Here is a 19,092-nt window from a genome sequence, read left to right as displayed (position 1 = left end):
AAAGCACACAATATGTGGCTTCATTCCTCATCACTCTGTCCCGCTTTAAATTGGGCCACAACCAATGCCACACTGCGCTGCTGCAGTTGGTTAGATGGCACTGCTAGGCTATTGTGCCACTGAGTTCCTTGAACACATCATTGCATCAATGCACCACTACCTAAGTGTCTTGCACATCAGGTAGGGGGCCAACTGATTCTTACTTGGGCTGCCTTGATTGACTTTCTGCTGGCATAGGTTCCATACTCCACTGCCTTCTTCTCCAATGAAAGAACACATTCTGGCCACATGAAGCAGTTCAATGCATATTAACAAATGGCCAATGGGTGTCAAAGGTGGCAATGTATTCTGACCTGATTTTACCTACTTGGAAAGCCGTATTGCATAAAGCAGACGGTCCTCAAAGGCATAGAAATCAATGTCAGCACAGATGCTGGAGCATTTATGGCACAGAGGAATAGAGCGGCAGAAACGTAAGTTGCAATCAGTCCCACCTCTCCACTAAACACATGCTTGTAAATGAGCCCTTGTGCAAATTGAAGGCATTAAAGCCTTACTCAAGGCTTTTATGTCTTCCATTCATGTTACGGCTAAATTTAAAATGAGCTCCTCTAAGTTAACCACCGTTGGCCCTCCTCTTGGACTCCTGCTCTGCCTCACTCTGTAACACAATGGTTGGGAAGAAGGCTAGCGCTTCACTTTCTAGCACACAACTCCTTCAAAACAAAAGGAAATGTTTCCCAAGATTACAATGGACAAAACCAAAATGTGCCTAATATGCCTAAGGAGGTTTTGTTCTTCCCATTACATGCCTACCGTGTCAACGTGCAAAACAGAAAATGAGTGAAAAAGACACACAAAGGGACAGACTCGAGACTCACATTATCACTCAGGAAGGGTTTTCAAAAAACACAAACATAAGGAAAGGTGTTTGAGCACATTCATGGAAGACTTCTTGGGTACACAGACACTCTGTTTTCTATACAAAAATAGGAAAGGTGTTAGGGCATTTTAAAAAAAGAATTTGGAGTGCCATAATATGGAGTAACGGTAAAAAGAGACCATTTTTGATGGAGCCTAAAGAACACATAAAAACTGAAAAACATGCTATAAAACAAGGATCACAAAACACCAAAAGCACCACAAACAGCTAACAATATCAAAATGTCTCCTAAGCATACTAAAAGCATTTCAAATATTTTCCAAGACAACCCATTGTGAGACTGCCTTGTCTGTTCACTCTTAGCTCAAAATAAGCAGGGAGCCGTCTGGACCTCTTAAAGTTTCCTTGTTTCCTTGTTTTCTTATAGAACAAGCAGGGTCACAAACTGCACATTTTGATGCTGTAAGAATTATTTATGTATTTGTATATTCCATTTTTTGTTCGGTGCTGGCTCTACCCAGTGGGCCTTGGAGAGCATTAAAAGGTTCAAAGTTTGAAAATGTGGAACATGAAAAAGAAGTTACAAAATATGTTCAGTATATAATAGAAGTATTAGCATAAACAAGTGGCAGCAGGAGAGATGGGGGTGTTATGCGTGGGAAAACAGTGTTGAGACTTTTTCTGAATGTGGTGATGGAGGGTGAAGTGCACATGTGAAGAAGTAGGGTATTCCATGCCCTGAATGTCCAGTGAATCCATGTGGGTATTTGTGTGCATGGAATTTTACAGAGTGGAATGTGTAGGAGATGTTCACTTGCTTGTCTGGGGTTTGTGTGGGTGGTGGGTGTGGGTTTGTCATGAAGGTAAAATGGGGTGGTGTTGTTGTGGATGGCTTTGAAAACAACGCAGAGTCCTTTGAACCCAATTATTTGTGGTATGTGGGGAGCAGAGTTGCTGGTTGTGAGCTGGGGTGATGTGTGATTGTTTGAGTAGTTGGAGGACGAGGCTGGCTGTTGCATTTTGTATGGCTTCTAGTGGGGCAAGCATGCTGCTGGGGAGTCCAATAAGGAGAGCATTGCTGTAATCCATTTTGGATAGAACTAGTGCTTGGACTGTGGTGTGAGAGTCTTCACGATTAAGGATGTGTGCTATATTTCATAGGAGGTATCGTCGTAGATTGCATGTTTTGGTGGCAGAAGCAATGTGGTGTGTGAGGGAAAGGTAAGGGGTCAATGGTGAAGCCAAGGCATTTGACAAGTGTGGAGAGCGCTATATGTTGGTTGTCTTTGGAGATATTTTTAATACAGGAGGTGAGTTTAGGTTTATGTTTGGGTGGCAGATGAGGAGGTATTCCAATTTGGTAGGGTTGAGCTTGGGGAAGTGGGTGGAAATCCAGGTGGTAATTTGTATTTGTATTTGTATTTATTTATTTGTATTGCGCACCTTGCCCGGAGGCTTGCGGGCGCATGTTTAGTAGGCAGTTACAAGTTGCAGAGGAGAAGTTACAGGTTCCAGGAGAAGAGGTTAACAGTTACATAGGTAGTGATACAGTATAACATGAACGGTGAAAATGACAATGATACAGTATAACATAACGGGTGAAAATGACATAGATAATAACAACAAAGTAGCAGTACCCAAGGTTACAGTAGAAGGGTACGCGCTGTGAGCAGTTACAAATTTACAGGATGTCTTGTTCTCGTAACCAAAGTTTAGCTTTGGTTTTGAATACGTGGCAAAGCGGAATGTTCCTTAGTGCATTGGGGAGTGAGTTCCAGAGCTTGGCAGCAAGGACCGGAAAACTTGACCCTCCTGCCGAGCGTAATTTGAAGCTGGGGATGTCCAAAGTGTGCGCCTGGGCAGCTCTCAAGGGTCTGGTGGCTGTGTGATGCGAGAAACGTGATATTAAGTAGGCTGGAGCTGCATTGTTCTGTGCCTTGTGTGTGAGCACAAGTGATTTGAGTGATATGCGGTGCAAGATAGGTGACCACTGGATGTTGCGTCTGATAGTGGCTATATGATTCCGTCTAGGTATGTTGAATGCTGCCCTAATGGCGTTGTTTTGTGTGACCTGTAGTTTGTCCAGATTTCTTTGGCTCGTCCCAAGGTATAGGGCATTGCAATAGTCTATTTTGGATAAGATGAGGGTTCTCGCGAGGGTCAGACAATTGTCTGGAGTCAGGAATGGCCTGCAGGCTGTAATCAATTTGCAGGTGTAGGACGATGCAGAGACAACTGCATTGGTTTGTCGTGTGAGGGACAGGGTAGAATCAAGGTAGATTCCTAGAGTTTTGGTGACATTGGCCACTTTGATGTCAATCCCGTCAATAGTGAAGGAATTGTAGTTGGCGTCAAGTTTCGCGAGTTTAGTTTGGGAGCCCAGGATGATTAACTCTGTTTTTTCGTCGTTAAGGCAGAGCCCATGATTGGCCATCCAGGCCTGGATGACGGAGTAGACCGTATTAAGAGATTTTGAATCGGTTACAAAATCACCAGTGATAGGGATGAGTATCTGGGTGTCATCCGCATAATTAGTGTAGGAGACACCCAGATAATCAAGGATATCAAAGAGTGGTTTAGTAAACACATTGTAAAGGGTGGGAGATACACAGGATCCTTGTGGGACTCCACAGGGGACGTGGGAGGGGTCAGCCGCTGCTAGTGGAGAGAAGACCCTCATGGTTCTGTTGGCAAGGAATGAACTGATCCAAGAAGTGGCTGCTTCCGAGAAGTGGGCGGCGATTTTGAGATGATGACAGAGAATTTGGTGGTCAACCAGGTCGAAGGCAGCTGAGAGATCAAGGAGGAGCAGGAGTGCCAATTTGCCCTTGTCTTTCAGGTCCTCGATTTGGGTTTTCAGGTCCAGTAAAGCTGTCTCAGTGCCATGCCTGGGACGGAAACCAGATTGTCTCAGCCCTAGTAGATTGTTGCGTTCGAGATACTCCTGGATTTGGAGATAGGCTGCGCGGTCAAGGATTTTAAGCAGGAAAGGCACAGTGGTGATGGGCCTGTAGTTTGAAGGGTTGCTGGGGTCAAGATTGGCTTTTTTAATTAATGGTATGACCCAGGCATCCTTAAGGTTGTCAGGTACGGTGCTTGATTCAAAGGAGGCATTTATGAAGGAGGTAATAAATGGGGCGAGCTTGGGTGCGGCTTCCTTAATGATGACAGCGGGGCATGCATCACCTTGGCAATTGGAAGGTTTTAGTTTAGATATGATGATTTCTACTTCCTTGATGGAGAGGGGAGAGAAGCTGAATGGTTTGAAGTTGTGATTGAGTGCTTGTATTTTATAATTCAGGGTGGTGCTCGTTGAACTTGAGAGGTAGTTTTTTTTTGCTTTGATTTTAGTTTGGAGAGTGGTGATTTTGTCTAGTAAAGCATTTTGGATGTTTGTACACCAATCAGTGTCAGGGGTACACTTATTGAGAGGAGCGATAGGGGACTCCAGTTCCTTAAGTATCTTAAACAGTTCCTTAGTGTTAGAGCGGGCTTGGGTGATTCTTTTATTATAAGCTTCCTTTTTGGCAGCAAGGATGGCTTCTTTATAGGCCAGGGTGGCTAGCGTAAGATTATTTTTGTTGGCCAGGGAGGGGATACTTTTCCATGAGGCCTCTGCTTTTCTTTTTTCTTTGTGTAGGTCACGTAGTTGCGGAGTGAACCAAGAGTTCAGGTTGGTCCGTGGTTTTTGTTTACGCAGTTTGATAGGGGCGATAGTATTAAGGGCTTTTAGCATAACACGATTATAAGTGTCTACTAATGCTGTGGGGTCAGTGCAGGACTCTGAAGCTGCGTGCAATAATGGGAGGATGAGTGGTAAGAGTTTCTCAACAGTGATGTCTTTTTTATTCCGTGTGCGCGAGGGCGGTGCGAGGTTTTGTGAGTCCTCAGGAGGGCTAGTGTTAATAGAGAACGAAATAAGATGGTGGTCAGACCAAGCGCAGGGGGAAACAGTAATATCATTAAGGGCACAGTTCAAGTCGGCAATCCAGTCAAGAGTACGACCTTTGATGTGGGTGGGCTCTGTGACATGTTGTGGAGAGAGAGACATTGAGGATGGGATGGGACAGCCTTTGAGGATGGGAAGTTGTGAGTGAGATGTGAATTGGAAATCTATTTCTGTGTCATCTGCCTTTTTTGGTATAAGTCAGCGGTATTCAAACTGTGAGGCACGGCCCAGTGGGGGTCCGCGGACGCATCCCTGGGGGGCCGCGAGAGCCCAGCATGAAATGTAAAAAAAATGTTTTTTTTTGTTTTTTTAGATTGGAAGAAATGGGCAGGGGTGTCTCACATAGTCGGGCTGAAGCATGACACTGTCTTAGGCACCATGAAAAAGTGGCCCACAGTTGTAAATGGATATTCATTAACAGACTGTTTGAATGGTAGCCAAAGGGGGTGCTTTGTGTTAAAATGTAAGTACATTTTGATATTTGTAGAATATTTATTCAGCAACAATGGTCAAAATTACTAACTGCGTAGGGTAGAAATTCATCAAACTGGCCCACATTGGCCAAAAAAGTGGCCCATTTTGATGGGCTCACACTAGCATTTAGTATTTTTGGTACAGGCATTGCCCTATGATATGATATTTTATTGTATCGTGCTCATACACATGTGTTTCAGAGCTCGACCAGGGAAGGGGAACAGGCCAGTAGGCCAGTCAGAGTTTGGCGGCTCATCCATAATGGTGAGGGGGTGCCCACCCAGTGGTCCCCTCACCCATTATGGAGGAGCTAAGGAGCCCTATTTCCCTTTGACAGTTCAGTTCATTCCCCAGCCGCACATGCTCACTGAGCCAAGCAAGGCTGGGGCATTTTGCTTCACCAGCATTGCATGGCTCATTGGAAATGCTGGCTGGGGCACTGCATGTCTGTATGTGTGAGTGGGAACTCCTGCACCTCCTCACACACATGGACAGATCAGCCTAGAACAGGGTGTTTCAGCACCCACATTAAAGCCAATGCAGAAGGTATGTTTATGTTAATTTATTTTATTGAATCATGTGTATGGATGTGTGAATGCTTGTGTTATGTGTGAGTGTATGGTGATGGATGCTCGTGTGAGTGATAGTGATTGCCGTATGAATGTGTGTGTTAGTTGGTTTTGGTCCGTTGAGCTGATTTTGGCAAGTGGTGGATAGAGGGGGAAGGAGGGTTGTACAACAAAGGCATTTTAAAAATGCCTAAATGCCTTTGTTGCACAATCCCTCTACTAACTTGCCAAAATCAGCTCTCCTTCTGAGGCGCTGTGGAACCCAGGGGCAGGAATGGTATTTTTTTTACTGCATTTCTATCATAGATGTCCAGTTAAAATACCATGCTTTCCCCCATGGCACCCCAGCGCCTTGCATACACACATAACCATGTTGATTCTTTTAGGCCTAGTGGGGCACAGGGGACAGGGATGGTATATTTCTGCTGGACATCTATCATAGATGTCCAGTAAAACATGTCATGTCTCCCCCTGGGCACCCCAGCAGCAATTGCAAACTGTTTGGATATTTACCCATTTTTTTTTTAATGAATGCTCTACAATGCAACATTGTAACCCATTATTTTATTTTTAAAAATTCATGGGGGGAAACCCCCCGAACCCCCCTTGATTATTTCGGACTCCCTCACTGCGCTCGGTCTCTACAGCATTTTTTAGGGAAATAGTTATGCCCCTCCACTTAAAAAATTCACCAGCTGCCACTGGCTCTCGGACTGTGCTGGGAGCGGGATGGGAAGCCCAGGGACTGGGGTGGGAGCAGGATGGGCGGGAACCATGGATAGTGGTGGGAGCAGGGTGGGGAGAGCACATGGTGTGTGATGGTGTGGGGAGAGCCCAGGGACTGGGTAGAAGTGGGATGAGGGAGGGAACCCAGCCACTGTGATGGGAGCAGGTGGGGGAGCCCAGGGACTATACTGGGAGTAGGGTGCAGTGATGGTGTGCAATACATACTGTGCATTTGGCATTTTTGGGGGGGGCCGGCCTGCCCAAATTTTGCTCAGGGGGGCCCAGGCTAAACATTTTTGAAGACCACTGTCCTAGTGGATTTACAATGTGAGGCAACTTCTTTGATTGGCATGCTCGTCAGAGTCTCATATACAAAACAATGCAGTGTGCTCGTGTATGGACATCACACATTTCACAGTTATCGCTATAAAGAAAAATAACACCAACACAGAGGGCGGGGCAGGGGGTCCCGAACAATTTATTGTTTGCTCAGGGGGCCTGCCTTGGCATAACAAGTATGAAGACCACTGGTATAAGTGGACATTGTTTTTGCTAACGGTCCAACCAAGATATTCAACATATAGGTTACAGAAGAGTGAAGACAGGGAAGGGCATTGTGGGAAACCGTGTTTGACTGGGGTGGGGCTGGATCAAAAAGGGGACATAGAGACAAAATGTCCTTTCAGAAAGAAAGTATGTGACTCAGTCATGGATGGTGCCTGACAGTTCCAGCCTGTGTGATAGGTTGTTGAGTAGAATGGTATGGTCAATGATATTGAAGGATAACGAGAGGTCGAGGAGTACGAGTTGTGCTGTGGATTCTTTGAGTGTGACATTGAAGAGGCCATCGAGGATGTGAAATGTAGTGGTCTTAGTGATGTATCCAGCTTGAAAACCCAATGGGAAGTGATTTGCCTTGGGTGTGGGCCAGGGGTCAGTGGGGATGGAGGGGTTGGGGTGGTGGGAGGCGTCAGGACATAAGCGGTGCCTGAGGTTGGGGCTAGGGTCAATGGGGTGGTGGGAGGTGTCTGGACTTGAGGAGGCTGCCTGGGGTGGAGCCAGGGGTCAGTGGGGTGCTGGGAGGAGTCAGGACTTGGGCTGCTACCACTTATGGTAGACATCCCGCAGTTTCACTGGGATGCCGCTTGAACTTATGGGTGACGGTCTGCACTTTTGTTGCCACTTGAATTTGGGGGTGATGGTCCACAGTTTGGGTGGTGCTTGGATTTAGGGGTGATGGTCTACAATTTGGGTGCCGCTTGGATTTAGCTGTGATGGTACGTAGTTTGGGTGCCACTTGAAGTTAGGGTTGAAGGTCTGGGGTTTGGGTGCTGCTTGAACTTAGGGGTGGCGGTCTGCAGTTTGGGTGCCACTTGGACTTAGGGGTGGCAGTCCACAATTTGGGTGACGCTTCGATTTAGGGGTAACGGTCCTCAGTTTGGGTGCTGCTTGGACTCAGGGCTGACAATTCACAGTTTTGCTGTGGTGCTTTTTTCAGTTACGGCGTACGGGCCACAGTGTCTCCCGGTTGCTGCTAAACGTTACAATGGATGGGCCACAGTTGGCTGGCGCAAGGGTTGGTTGATAGAGTGCTTTCTTGCTTGTGTGGGGGCGTGATGTGAGCGTTCCAGGTGGAACTCGTTTTTCTTTGCGCTGCAGGTTACTCTGGGCTTTTGTAATGCATGAATCAACGAACAGCGCTGAACTTTTCTTACGCGCAATGATCGTGCAATGATCTTTCTTGCGCAAAATTGTTTTCATGGACTTAGCCCTTTTTATATGAATCAGCACCTTGGAGTCATATGGGTTGCTGACATCAATGTAAATTCCATTCCCATATTGGTGCGGCCCTGAAATCATGCTTCTTCCAACTTGAATCCATTTTAAAAATCATCCTTTCCTCCCACAGTATAAACATGCTGCCATTGCTGGACCACTCATCGTCTTATTGCTCGTCATCTTAGACACCTTTTACCAACAGCCTCCCTGTCTGCCATCTGAAGATATTGCAACGGCTGCAAAACACAAAGGGCTACCTATTGCCGCCATTTGAACATGTTCATCTATAGACCCCTTTCTTGCGAGAATGCCACTGTCTCCGTGTGAAACAGCTCCATTAAACTACTTTGCCTGGCCTACAAATGACTCCACGATGTGGCTCACACTTAACCGAAAAATCGAGATTCCTCATCCCACCAACCCAGAGACCTGCGCTCCACCTACCAGATGATTTTGGTGGAGCACGTGCCTAAACCCTTCAACAGTGCAAGCAGAAGATTCGCTGAGGCAGCACCCTCGCCATGGAAACTTCCTCATTCTTGCATCTGCCATATCCTGCTATAATTCATGAATTCCCTAAATACCAGGCACTTAAAACAAGGATTAAGCTGCCCCTGGCTCGCCTATCACTTCACCTCCTTCCACGCCTATCCCCCCTCCTCTTCCCCTCTTACTCAGAGCCTAGAATCAGTGATCTGTGCAGTGTGCACCAAATCTCATAAAACAAATGACTAAAATGAAATGTTATGTAAGGAGATAAGCATGCCTAATTCGCCCATCTCATAATTAGCTGGGTGGCTACATTTTCACTGAACAATTCAAAATTATTGAAATAGTTCTTATCGAATATGTTTTATTATTTGATTTTCCATGCATTCACCCATGGACAGGAATAATAGAAAAAAGAATGACAACACTTAAATCAAAATGCAGCTAGAAGACCCCATGGTTAGGAGCTATGAGTGCTGAATAATGACGAGTCGCGCTGTGAGGTAAACAGCATACCGTGGTCTACCGAGGATCTGTTCTTTGATAACTATGCAATCATTGTCTGCTTACTATGCAATCATTGTCTGCTTTTTCTTCAGCTGAAAAATGACTACATGAAGAAGAAAAAAAGGCGAGAGCCGCAATTTTCTGCCAATGGCCTAATCATGATTAAGAATTTCTGAAGATGCCGCAGACACATGCAGTACAGAACATTCCAGAGATGACCTTAAGGTGCACTAACATTTTCATCTGACATTTTCCTGCATGATGTATGCTCTGCCCAGTGGTCCGACAGCGAATCAGTCAAGCTGATTCATGGAGAGATGGACGTGGTATTGCTCGGACACCTCCCTTAGGGTAATTTGTGGCTTTTTCTTTCCGCTCGCAGCCTACAATTGCTCACCTTTTCCTTACTTTTCAAATGTTGCCGCTGTTCTTGGCAGTGATCAAAAGCCACAAAGAGTGTAAGGCTCAGTTCAGCAGAAATCACATTAAAACGCAGGAAATTTGAAGAACGTTTCGAACAAATCAGGTTAACACATCCTTAACCCCTGAGAAGAAAGTTATGCGGAAATGACAACATGCTGAGCGCAATCTCCTTGGCTAACAAGGTCATTCACGTGGGGAGCGAATAGGAATTGTGTTTCCCGTGGCCAGGAGAGCACGTGCAGCCATGTTTCCCGAAATGCAGCGGTAAAGGCCAGCAACACACATCTCCAAGTAGAGCGCCTCTAGCCAGGCCCCGCGCACATCCGAGGTGAGATGAAAAACTCATTTGACACGGCGAGGCATATAAGGCGCAAATGCAAGCCAACATTCAAAGTCATTAAATCACGAGAGCCGAACAATCTCACGTCTACTGCTGGAAGGTATTCGCAGCACATCCAATGATTATCAAACACCAAGCGAGGAGAAAGAACAGCATTGATTGAACCGTAAACCTCCCACATTCAGATCAAAGTGCAGACAAAATGTGCACGGCGAAAAAGACCCACTACAGCTGCCTACGCTCCAATACAACCACTAGCAGCATCCAAAAAATTAATCAATGTCGTGCGTGCCATCTGGGTTGAGATCTGAAAAGCGCGGGCTATTACAGCACGTTGGTGCAACTCTGCGAAATGCAGTTCTCTGTCTGAATGTTATGATGAAAACCAGCACATTATTGAACTGGGCGGGATTAGTAAAAACTGAAAGGTGATTTCCATGTAAGATTACGCGGATTGCGACGGCTCGCACTGTTGTGTTACGCGACTTTTTTCCCCCCTCCAAAGACTGCATTGCTAGAATGCCTTTTAAACAAGGAGCGAGGCAGAAGCGATCAGTGGCATTTCAAAATGTTCACAAATGTCAACAATCCGGACCAGCCAGGCAGTTTGGCGCACCATTGGAGTTTAATTTTGAAAATGGATGAGAAGGGCAGGAAGCTCCAGAAAGCGCAGCTGCTGAAAGACAGCAGGCTGTTTCTCACCCCCTCTTCCTGTGCACACATTCAGAAGGGCATCGCACAGGTGTTCCTCCATGTAATAGGTCCATGGAAGTGTAACAGGTGACCAACATCCATGGCAATTATTAAAATGATATCCATAACAGTGCCCAGAGAGACATCTTAAGTACAATAATGATCTATGCACAGTCCCCACCAAACACAAACTGCATGCTTTAAAGATGCATTAACTTAAAACCCTCAATGCCGTGTGTCTCCATGTAAAAGGGCCATGTAGGTCCATGTAATAGGCACCAACTCCCATCGCAGTTATCACAATTATATCCATAAAAGTGCAAAGAGATACGCAATAAATGCATCATAATAAGGACCCATGCACAGTCCTTACCAAACACAAAATGCATGCTTCAAATATGTATTAACTTAAAACCCTCTGGGCATGATGTACAAAGGCGTTTTCATTTATGTATGTTTTCCATTCGCAAGTGCTTTTGTAAATCGGTCCTTAAATGTTGTTGTGTTATGTCAAAGGGTTTCATAACACAATGTTCTCCCGTTTGCAGCGAGTCGTGGAGCTGAAACGAGTGGGATGTTCGGTAATGTTGCGTCCGTCATTTGCCTACCTTACAATGTACAGATTCTCATTCCTTTCAAGAGCAACCGCTGTCTGCATCATTCAAGGAGCAGGTGACTCCAGTTTCCCCGTCATGGCAGCTAATTATTGGAACACCCTGCCTACGGAACTAAGGGCCTCATTACGACCCAGGCGGTAAGTTACCGCCTGGGCCGTGACTTTACCACCATGGCGTAAACTACGTTTACGCCATGGTGGTTGGCGGACTTACCGCCCCATTCCGAGGTCGGCGGGGCGGTAAGTCCCCAATCCCCATTTACCCTTCCCCATTCCCATTTTTGCCCCATAGGGCATAATGGGAGTGGGGAAGGCGTTAATTACGCCACCGTAAATTACGGTGGCGTAATTAACATCAAGTTCCCTTACCGCCATGGTTTTTTACACCCGCTAGAAGCAGGTGTAAAATCCGCCATGGCGGAAAGGGAACTCGTGATTGGCGGTAAGGGGTCGGCGCAGCTAACGCTGGCGCTAACCCCTTACCGCCAGGGTCGTAATGAGGCCCTAAGACTGGATCCTTCATTACTGTCCTTTCGCAAAAAAAAAAAAAAAAAACCCTGGCTCTTTACACAAGCCACCTAGTTCCATCCACCTAGTTCCATCCTCCTTACCTACCTTACCTATACGTGTCCTTGACTGGCTAAGTGGACGGATCCTATGCTATTCTGGACTCGTTACTATGTTTTTAGCTATTACTATCGTAGCAAGACATGACTTTGCAACCGTTCTGTTATTACTGTATTGCATAAATAACTGACCTCTACAACCAAGTATGATCTGTGACCATATTCTTAAGCCAAACACCCAGATGGCTGAGTGTTAGGTGCGCGATACAAATGCAGTAAATACATGTTCAATGTTTTTATTCAATAAACACTTGCCGCCATTTTCAGCCGTTTTGGAGAGACAACATAGTCAATAATTATATAACCATAGCTTGCCTAGCTTGCAAACTATCAATAGTGTCACACTGTGCAAGCTCTAAGGGGGACTGTGTTATATAGGGCATCTGAAGCATAGGGTCAATCATTATTAGTATTATTATTATTGTTGTCAACTGTATTCTGATGTACAGTAGTTGAATCATGAACTATAGTGGATTAATTTACAAATGTTACATGTGAACTAATGTACACGATCTTCTATTTGTATTGTACTCCTGCTATTTGGTTTCAATTAAAAACCTTAAAGCCGTGGAGTCACGGTAGTCGTTTTAATTATAAATGTAAAGTTATGCTTCGGTGCAAGGTAAATTATGCATGACAGTGTGTTGTTATTTACTTGTAATGTGCATGACTAATTGACTAATATGTGAGTGTCTGTAAGTGTCTGTAAGAGAAGTGTGTGTAAGTGTAAGTGTCTGTAAGAGAATCACGTTTGCAGCCAGACAACGTAACTATTCACAAGTGTCATTATATAGTTTTACACACATCTGTGCATCAACAAAACACGAAAGTATGAAAATAAAGAGACGGTCGTAAGATTAGAACCACACATTTACATAGCGCTTCATGCTGAAATCTTACTGCTTATAGGCGCTGTAATGTTAGGTGATGCTCTTCACTGTATCCATCTCAAATGAATGTAAGACTGATATTGTCCCAACCCAAAGCTTGTAGGCTGATCACAGATCTCTTAGGCGAGAGCGTAATAGACTGAGCTACCTTGCCAGCATTAACATCACCAAAATAAGTCTTAACCTAACAGGCCAGCAGCACAAATCAGGTTTCGTTAAATGCTCCATATGATTCAGAGACTGTTCCTCCTTAATGGTCTTGATCACTCATGTTGGGCTTCAGCAGCTACTCAGACATACATCACTCCCCCTCTTCGTGTATTTCTGCACCATATATGGTCAATGGAGCACCTCTCTACAGACATTCTTTGAAGGATTTCTCTTATTCGTTAATTTTTATATTGTCATTGTTTGGCTGGTTGGTCAGACACTTCTACCAGAAGTGTCATACATGGAGCAAGACAAGAGGCAACTGATGCAGTCAGTTATTAGGTTGCCTTTAAAAAGTTTCAGTGATTATATTGTTGCTAATGAGCTAGGTAGTGCACGGGTGTAAGGAATTGCCATTTGGCAAGGTAGTAGAAGATCTGGCTTTCTTTCCATTAATTTTTTTGAACTAATAAAATGATGCCGGTAATTTCAATTCCTCTCCGAAATGGAGATCTCCCAACCAGATCCACTTTTCATAACCGCCCTTCCAAAAGCATAGTGTACACCTGTGCACCTTTGAATCAGTGCCTCATCTGCAGCACCTGCTCTCCAGTGGCACAGGGATAGCCAAGTCGTTTTAGCACAGTAGTTGCATATAAGATATTTACCCTATCCCAAACCACATCTTTTCTGGCTGACCGACAACAACAGGTAAAATATGGGGGATATATTTCAGACCCTATTCTGATGGGATGTGGGGTACCACAAGGGTCCTCATTGTCACCTCTACTTTCTAACATATAACTGTGGCCACTGATGTACATTCTGAGGAGTCACAGAGTGAATTATCATTCTTACACCGATGACACCCAGATTTTCATTAAAATTGGAAATATTGAGAAAACTGTCCTCAAGGTTAAGCAGTGCCTTGACAAAGTGAATGAGTGGATGTCTGAAAACCATCTCCAGTTTAAAACGCCCAAAACGAAGATAGCACTATTTGGACCTAAACAACTACTCACTGCACCAAAAAAAATCCTTTTCCCAGTCTCCTTGGCACAGAACTGAAGCTCACTACCAGGATTAAAATTCTAGGTCAAGACCAGAGGCTCGGATTATGCTTTCTCCATAACTTTATTTCCCGAGCAGCAATGAAAGCAAACAATAATACAAAAACAATACCAAGAGAAGACTACAAGTCCCCTTGCTTCGAGTCTTTGGTATTATTGGTTCCTGATAAAACATGTGTCACCAATGTCCAACCCATAGTCACGTCTCCACATAAACAGAGTAATTCCCATGAAAACCCCCTCTTTCTTTGCTGCTCGAGCAGCCAGTTAAGTGTTCCAATATTTTCATTGATATGTTTTGAGGTGTTTGACTATGTGCATTTTATTGTGCTTGCATTCAGCTGCGAGTTAGAGAAGCGCAGTGGAGGCAACAGGCATGTAGCAGAACATTCTGCATAGGTCTTTATTGTAGTTTCTGTCCACCGGCTCCTCCGGTGAGCGCAATTTCAAGGGCCTGTGTTAGGGGGCACAGCGGTCATGAAGGTGATCAGAGTGCAACAGAATCCTAGTTCTGGCACTCCGCATCACACTTCCGTGACCGTTAGAGAGTTTGTGCCAGAAGAACGAGTGCCGGAGAATGCTCCCTATTATATATCTTATGATCGTTCCATTAGCACGGACAAGTTTACTTCATAAAACACCACCTGCTGGTCGTAGAGTGTGGCAACGCTCAGCGTGACGCACAATATTTATATTGTGATTCCTTGTCAGTACTGTTCTGTTAAAACGGGAGGGTTTGTGGCATACAGCACCACCTGCTGGTTAAAGAGTGTAACAGCACTCAGTGTGTGACAGACGCAGTCCCTTGGCAAAACCTGGTGCGTGAAATGCCAGCAGCTGGGTTGACCCAATACAATTCTGTGTATTTTTTTGAAGGGTACAGGCCCAAGACTCCTGGTAGAAACATTATTTGAAAGTTTACCCGCCTATAATACACAGACACGAGTAGCATCAACGATGACAGCAAAGCCCAGGGGAGCCAGAAGAGAAATGACTCCAATATGGGGCATGTTATACAAATGGCTATGTGTGCTTTGGACAGAGGTCACAGCAGTTGACCCTGATGGAGGACTGGTTGTCATTCTCCAAAGGAACGGAAGAATTAAAGGGTATTAAGCACAGGAGAAGAAAGGGGGAAGAAAAGCAGCCTGCAAACAGACCCTGTGGGCACACCACAGGAGGGGAAGGGTGGTAAGAATAAAAAGGTGAGATTCAGGGCAAAGAGCAGCAGGTGGCATGATGATTCATCTGAATCATGAAGAGGATGACGACTGGCAAGAGTCCTCTGAGGAGGAAGTTGTGACTGTATCATCTTCAGTTGAGGAGCACAGGAAAGCAAAGAAGGCTGAGGAGGAAGATGTTGAAGGGGGTTACGAGTTTGAACCAAAGGCGCTAGTCCACACCCGATCCTGAGAGTGGGAACCTCCTACAAAGGTAGCGATCTATCTTACAAAACGCCTTAGTGCACCGATGGTAAAGATAGTCAGGAGTAAACTAAGGGCGGAATGCCCAAGACCCTTTCTCCCTGATGGGATAACTGACACACCTGAGATCAACCAAATATGGTTCCCTTCATGGGTAAATATGTGTAGGATGTGAGGAAAGGCCTAGACAGGTCCTGGCATTCCTTAGAAGACAAGATGTTGGACATCATAGGTCCTCTCACAGACACGTTTTTGGGAGGGCTGGTAGAGGCAGGGGCTGCTCATCCAGCCAGTACCATAAGAACAGGTCCTTTGGCGAGAGATCACAATAGAGGGATCAAGAAGATTGAAAGCCACCTCCATTCATCCTCTCACTAGGAAGAGGAAGGGACAGAGGATGGCAACAAGAAGACCACCAACAGAGTAACTCGGTGAGAGCAAATGAGCTCAGGTCACACGGTAGACACAGAGCCTCCCGCAGTAGGAGGGAGACTGGCGAATCATGTAGGCGCTTGGAGAGCCATAACCAGAGATGCTTGGATTTTAGACACAGTACAAGGTGTTCACATAGACTTTTACTCAACACCAAATCAGGTGTACCCCCTGAGACATATGCAATCAAGCATAGAAGATCAGCAGATTCTAGAGTTAGAGCTGAGAAAGCTAGAACGCAAAGCAACCATAGTACAAGTCTCAGGGACATCAGGAGGTTTCATTTGCAATTTATTCCTAGCCAAAGAGAAGAAGTTGATACCAATCATAAATCTAAATTTGTGTCAGCGACATACTATTACAGGGAGACTTGATTGCCAGGAGAGACCTCAATGATGCTTATTTCATGGTACCCGTGGCAGAGGAACACGGGAAACTCTTGAGGTTTCTCTGGGGGGAGGCGACATGGGCATTTTGTTGCCTCCCTTTTAGCTTGGTGTCAGCACCATCTTGTTTCATCAAACTGTTGAAACCCGTGGTGACTTTCCTGAGAGAGCAAGGTATTTGTCTCATAGTATACCTAGACGACTTATGCATTATGGGCAGGTGAACGTTGTGCTAGATTTAAGTTGATCAGGAAATCCAGAGTCTGGGGTTCCTGATCAACTGGGAGAAATCCAGTGTCCACACAGAACAATCCATGGAATTCCTAGTATTCGTGTTAGATTTGACCCGGGGTTCTCTCAGTTTGCCAATGACCAAGGTAAACGACATAAAACAGATCAGCCAGACGCTGGCAAAGAGGGAATTATCATTGCGGGAGATCGCCAGACTGGTGGTGCTGCTACCCTCCTCAATTGGAGCTATCTTTCTCAGGACCATTACATTACAGAGCACTCCAGAGACTAAAGATACAACATCTCAGTAGGAGCTCATCATACGAACAGAAGGTCCGGTTTCCCGATAGGTGAGAGAGGAGCTGAAATGGTGGCTCCAACACATGGATGCATGGAACGGGAGAGCTATATTTGGCTCATCCATGGACCTGATTATAAAATTCAAGGACAGCATATGGGGCTGGGGAGGCCGTTGCAGGGACCATGTCAATTGCCTAGAGGTTTTGGGAGGATCATTTGCTGTAAGATGCTGGATTCAAGAGAGGGCGCAATGTCGGTTGCAACTCAAGATGGACAATGTGTCAGCGGTCAGATATATAAACAGATTGGGTGGCAAAAAGTCCAAAATGTTAGTGGAAATAGCAAAAGAGTTCTGACACCTTTGTCTCCAGAGACAAGTAGCAGTGAAGGCAGAATACCTGCCGGGGCAACTCAACGAGGTAGCCGATTGGAACTTCAGGAACTGGAAGCTGGACAAGGAAGTGTTCCACAAACTAATGACTCGGGTCCATGTCAGATTGACTTGTTCGCATCGAGGTTGAAAAACCAACTACCTTGGTTTTTCAGTTGTAGGCTGGACTCTGAGGCAGAGGCGACAGATGCCTTCCTTCATATGTGAGATCATGCCGGATTGGAAAAGCCAGGCCTCATATCCTGGTGTGCTTGAGCCAACACACAGCAACCCAGTAGTGCTACCTAGGCAAAATGCTATAGTGCAAGACACCAGAGGGGGCAGCCATCCACTAGTGCAGGCAGACAAGCTCAATCAGATCGCCTGGATGATTTCAGGAGATCTTGGGTTAGGCCAGGCTTTTTGAACAAGGCTGAGCTCATCATCAATGAATCCTGGGCACCAGGGACCCATAGATCATATAGGTCTGCAGGGGCAAAATAAAATGGTGTAGTTGGTGCATGGAAAGGGATGTTCATCCCGATGGAACAGATGTAGTTCACATTGTCAATTACCTGGCACAGATCACAGTGCATGGGAATGCGTATTTCACAATTAATACAGCTGATCTGTGATATCAGCGGACCATCCCAAGTTCAAAGGCTGCCAATAGGAGAACACCCTCTAATATGCAGGCTATTAAAAGGTATAAGAATGACTAGACCTTCCAGGGAGAAATAAACTCAGCTGTGGGATGTAGACTCAGTGCTAAAAATGTTTCTGGCATGGCCGGAGAATACAGAGCTATCTAGGAAGTCACTATTCTCTTGTGCCTTCTATCGTGCAAAAGAGATTCAGATATCAGGGCTCTGGAACTGAATAGGAAGTCCTTATCACCGAACAGGGTGACTTTCTTCTTATCGAGGAGAACAAAGACAAGGCTAAAATCAATACCAGAACTAACCAAAACTATGTTCGCTAAGATGCTGTGCAGCTTATGAGGAGATCACGCAGGATGTGAGACCTTTAGGAGTATCATAACTGCTGATAGCCTTTTGCAAGTCTTCTGGGAGAGTATCACCAACAACACTAGCAGATGGCTAGGATGGGTGATGAGTCAGGCCGGTATAAATGTACAATGTTGTAGGGCTCGCTCAATGAGGGGACCTATGGCCACTAAAGCCTTCAATGTAGGGGCCATATTGGAAGATATGATGAGATCTGATGATTGGTCAAAATAATCTATGTTCAAGACCTTCTTTTTCAAACCAATTGAAAACATTGCAACATTGGTGGTAAGTAAGCTTCGAAGAAGCATAATCAGAGCCTCTGGTCTTGACATAGAATTCAGATTTTAAACACATTAGTTCCAGAAAGTCATAATTCTATTAAAGACACAGAGGCAAAGGATTATCCCACCTTGGCAAATCGTGGTAATATATGTATTTGTAATTAAAGTATTATGTTTACTGTTATCACAATGACATGTTGTAGTACTATGACATGATCCCCACCCCCTGGATCTGGTTCACTGAAATGTGAATTTTGTCATACCTGGTACCATCGTGCAGAAGAAACCAACAGGAAGTTGATGGATCTTTGGGAAATTACGTGTCTACTGGTAGGGGCGCATGTTGAATTCAGCAGAAGAAAGACAGGGTTTTCATGGGAGTTGTGTTTATGTGGTGTAAGGAACTCATGGTGTCAACAGTGATGATAGCCACATGTGATCACAGTTCAAGGGTGTCAATTGAACAATTCATGC

Source organism: Ambystoma mexicanum, chromosome 5p (genome assembly GCF_040938575.1).
Source record: "Ambystoma mexicanum isolate Mex_15411 chromosome 5p, UKY_AmexF1_1, whole genome shotgun sequence".
Taxonomy (NCBI): domain Eukaryota; kingdom Metazoa; phylum Chordata; class Amphibia; order Caudata; family Ambystomatidae; genus Ambystoma; species Ambystoma mexicanum.
This window is presented reverse-complemented; position numbering follows the sequence as displayed.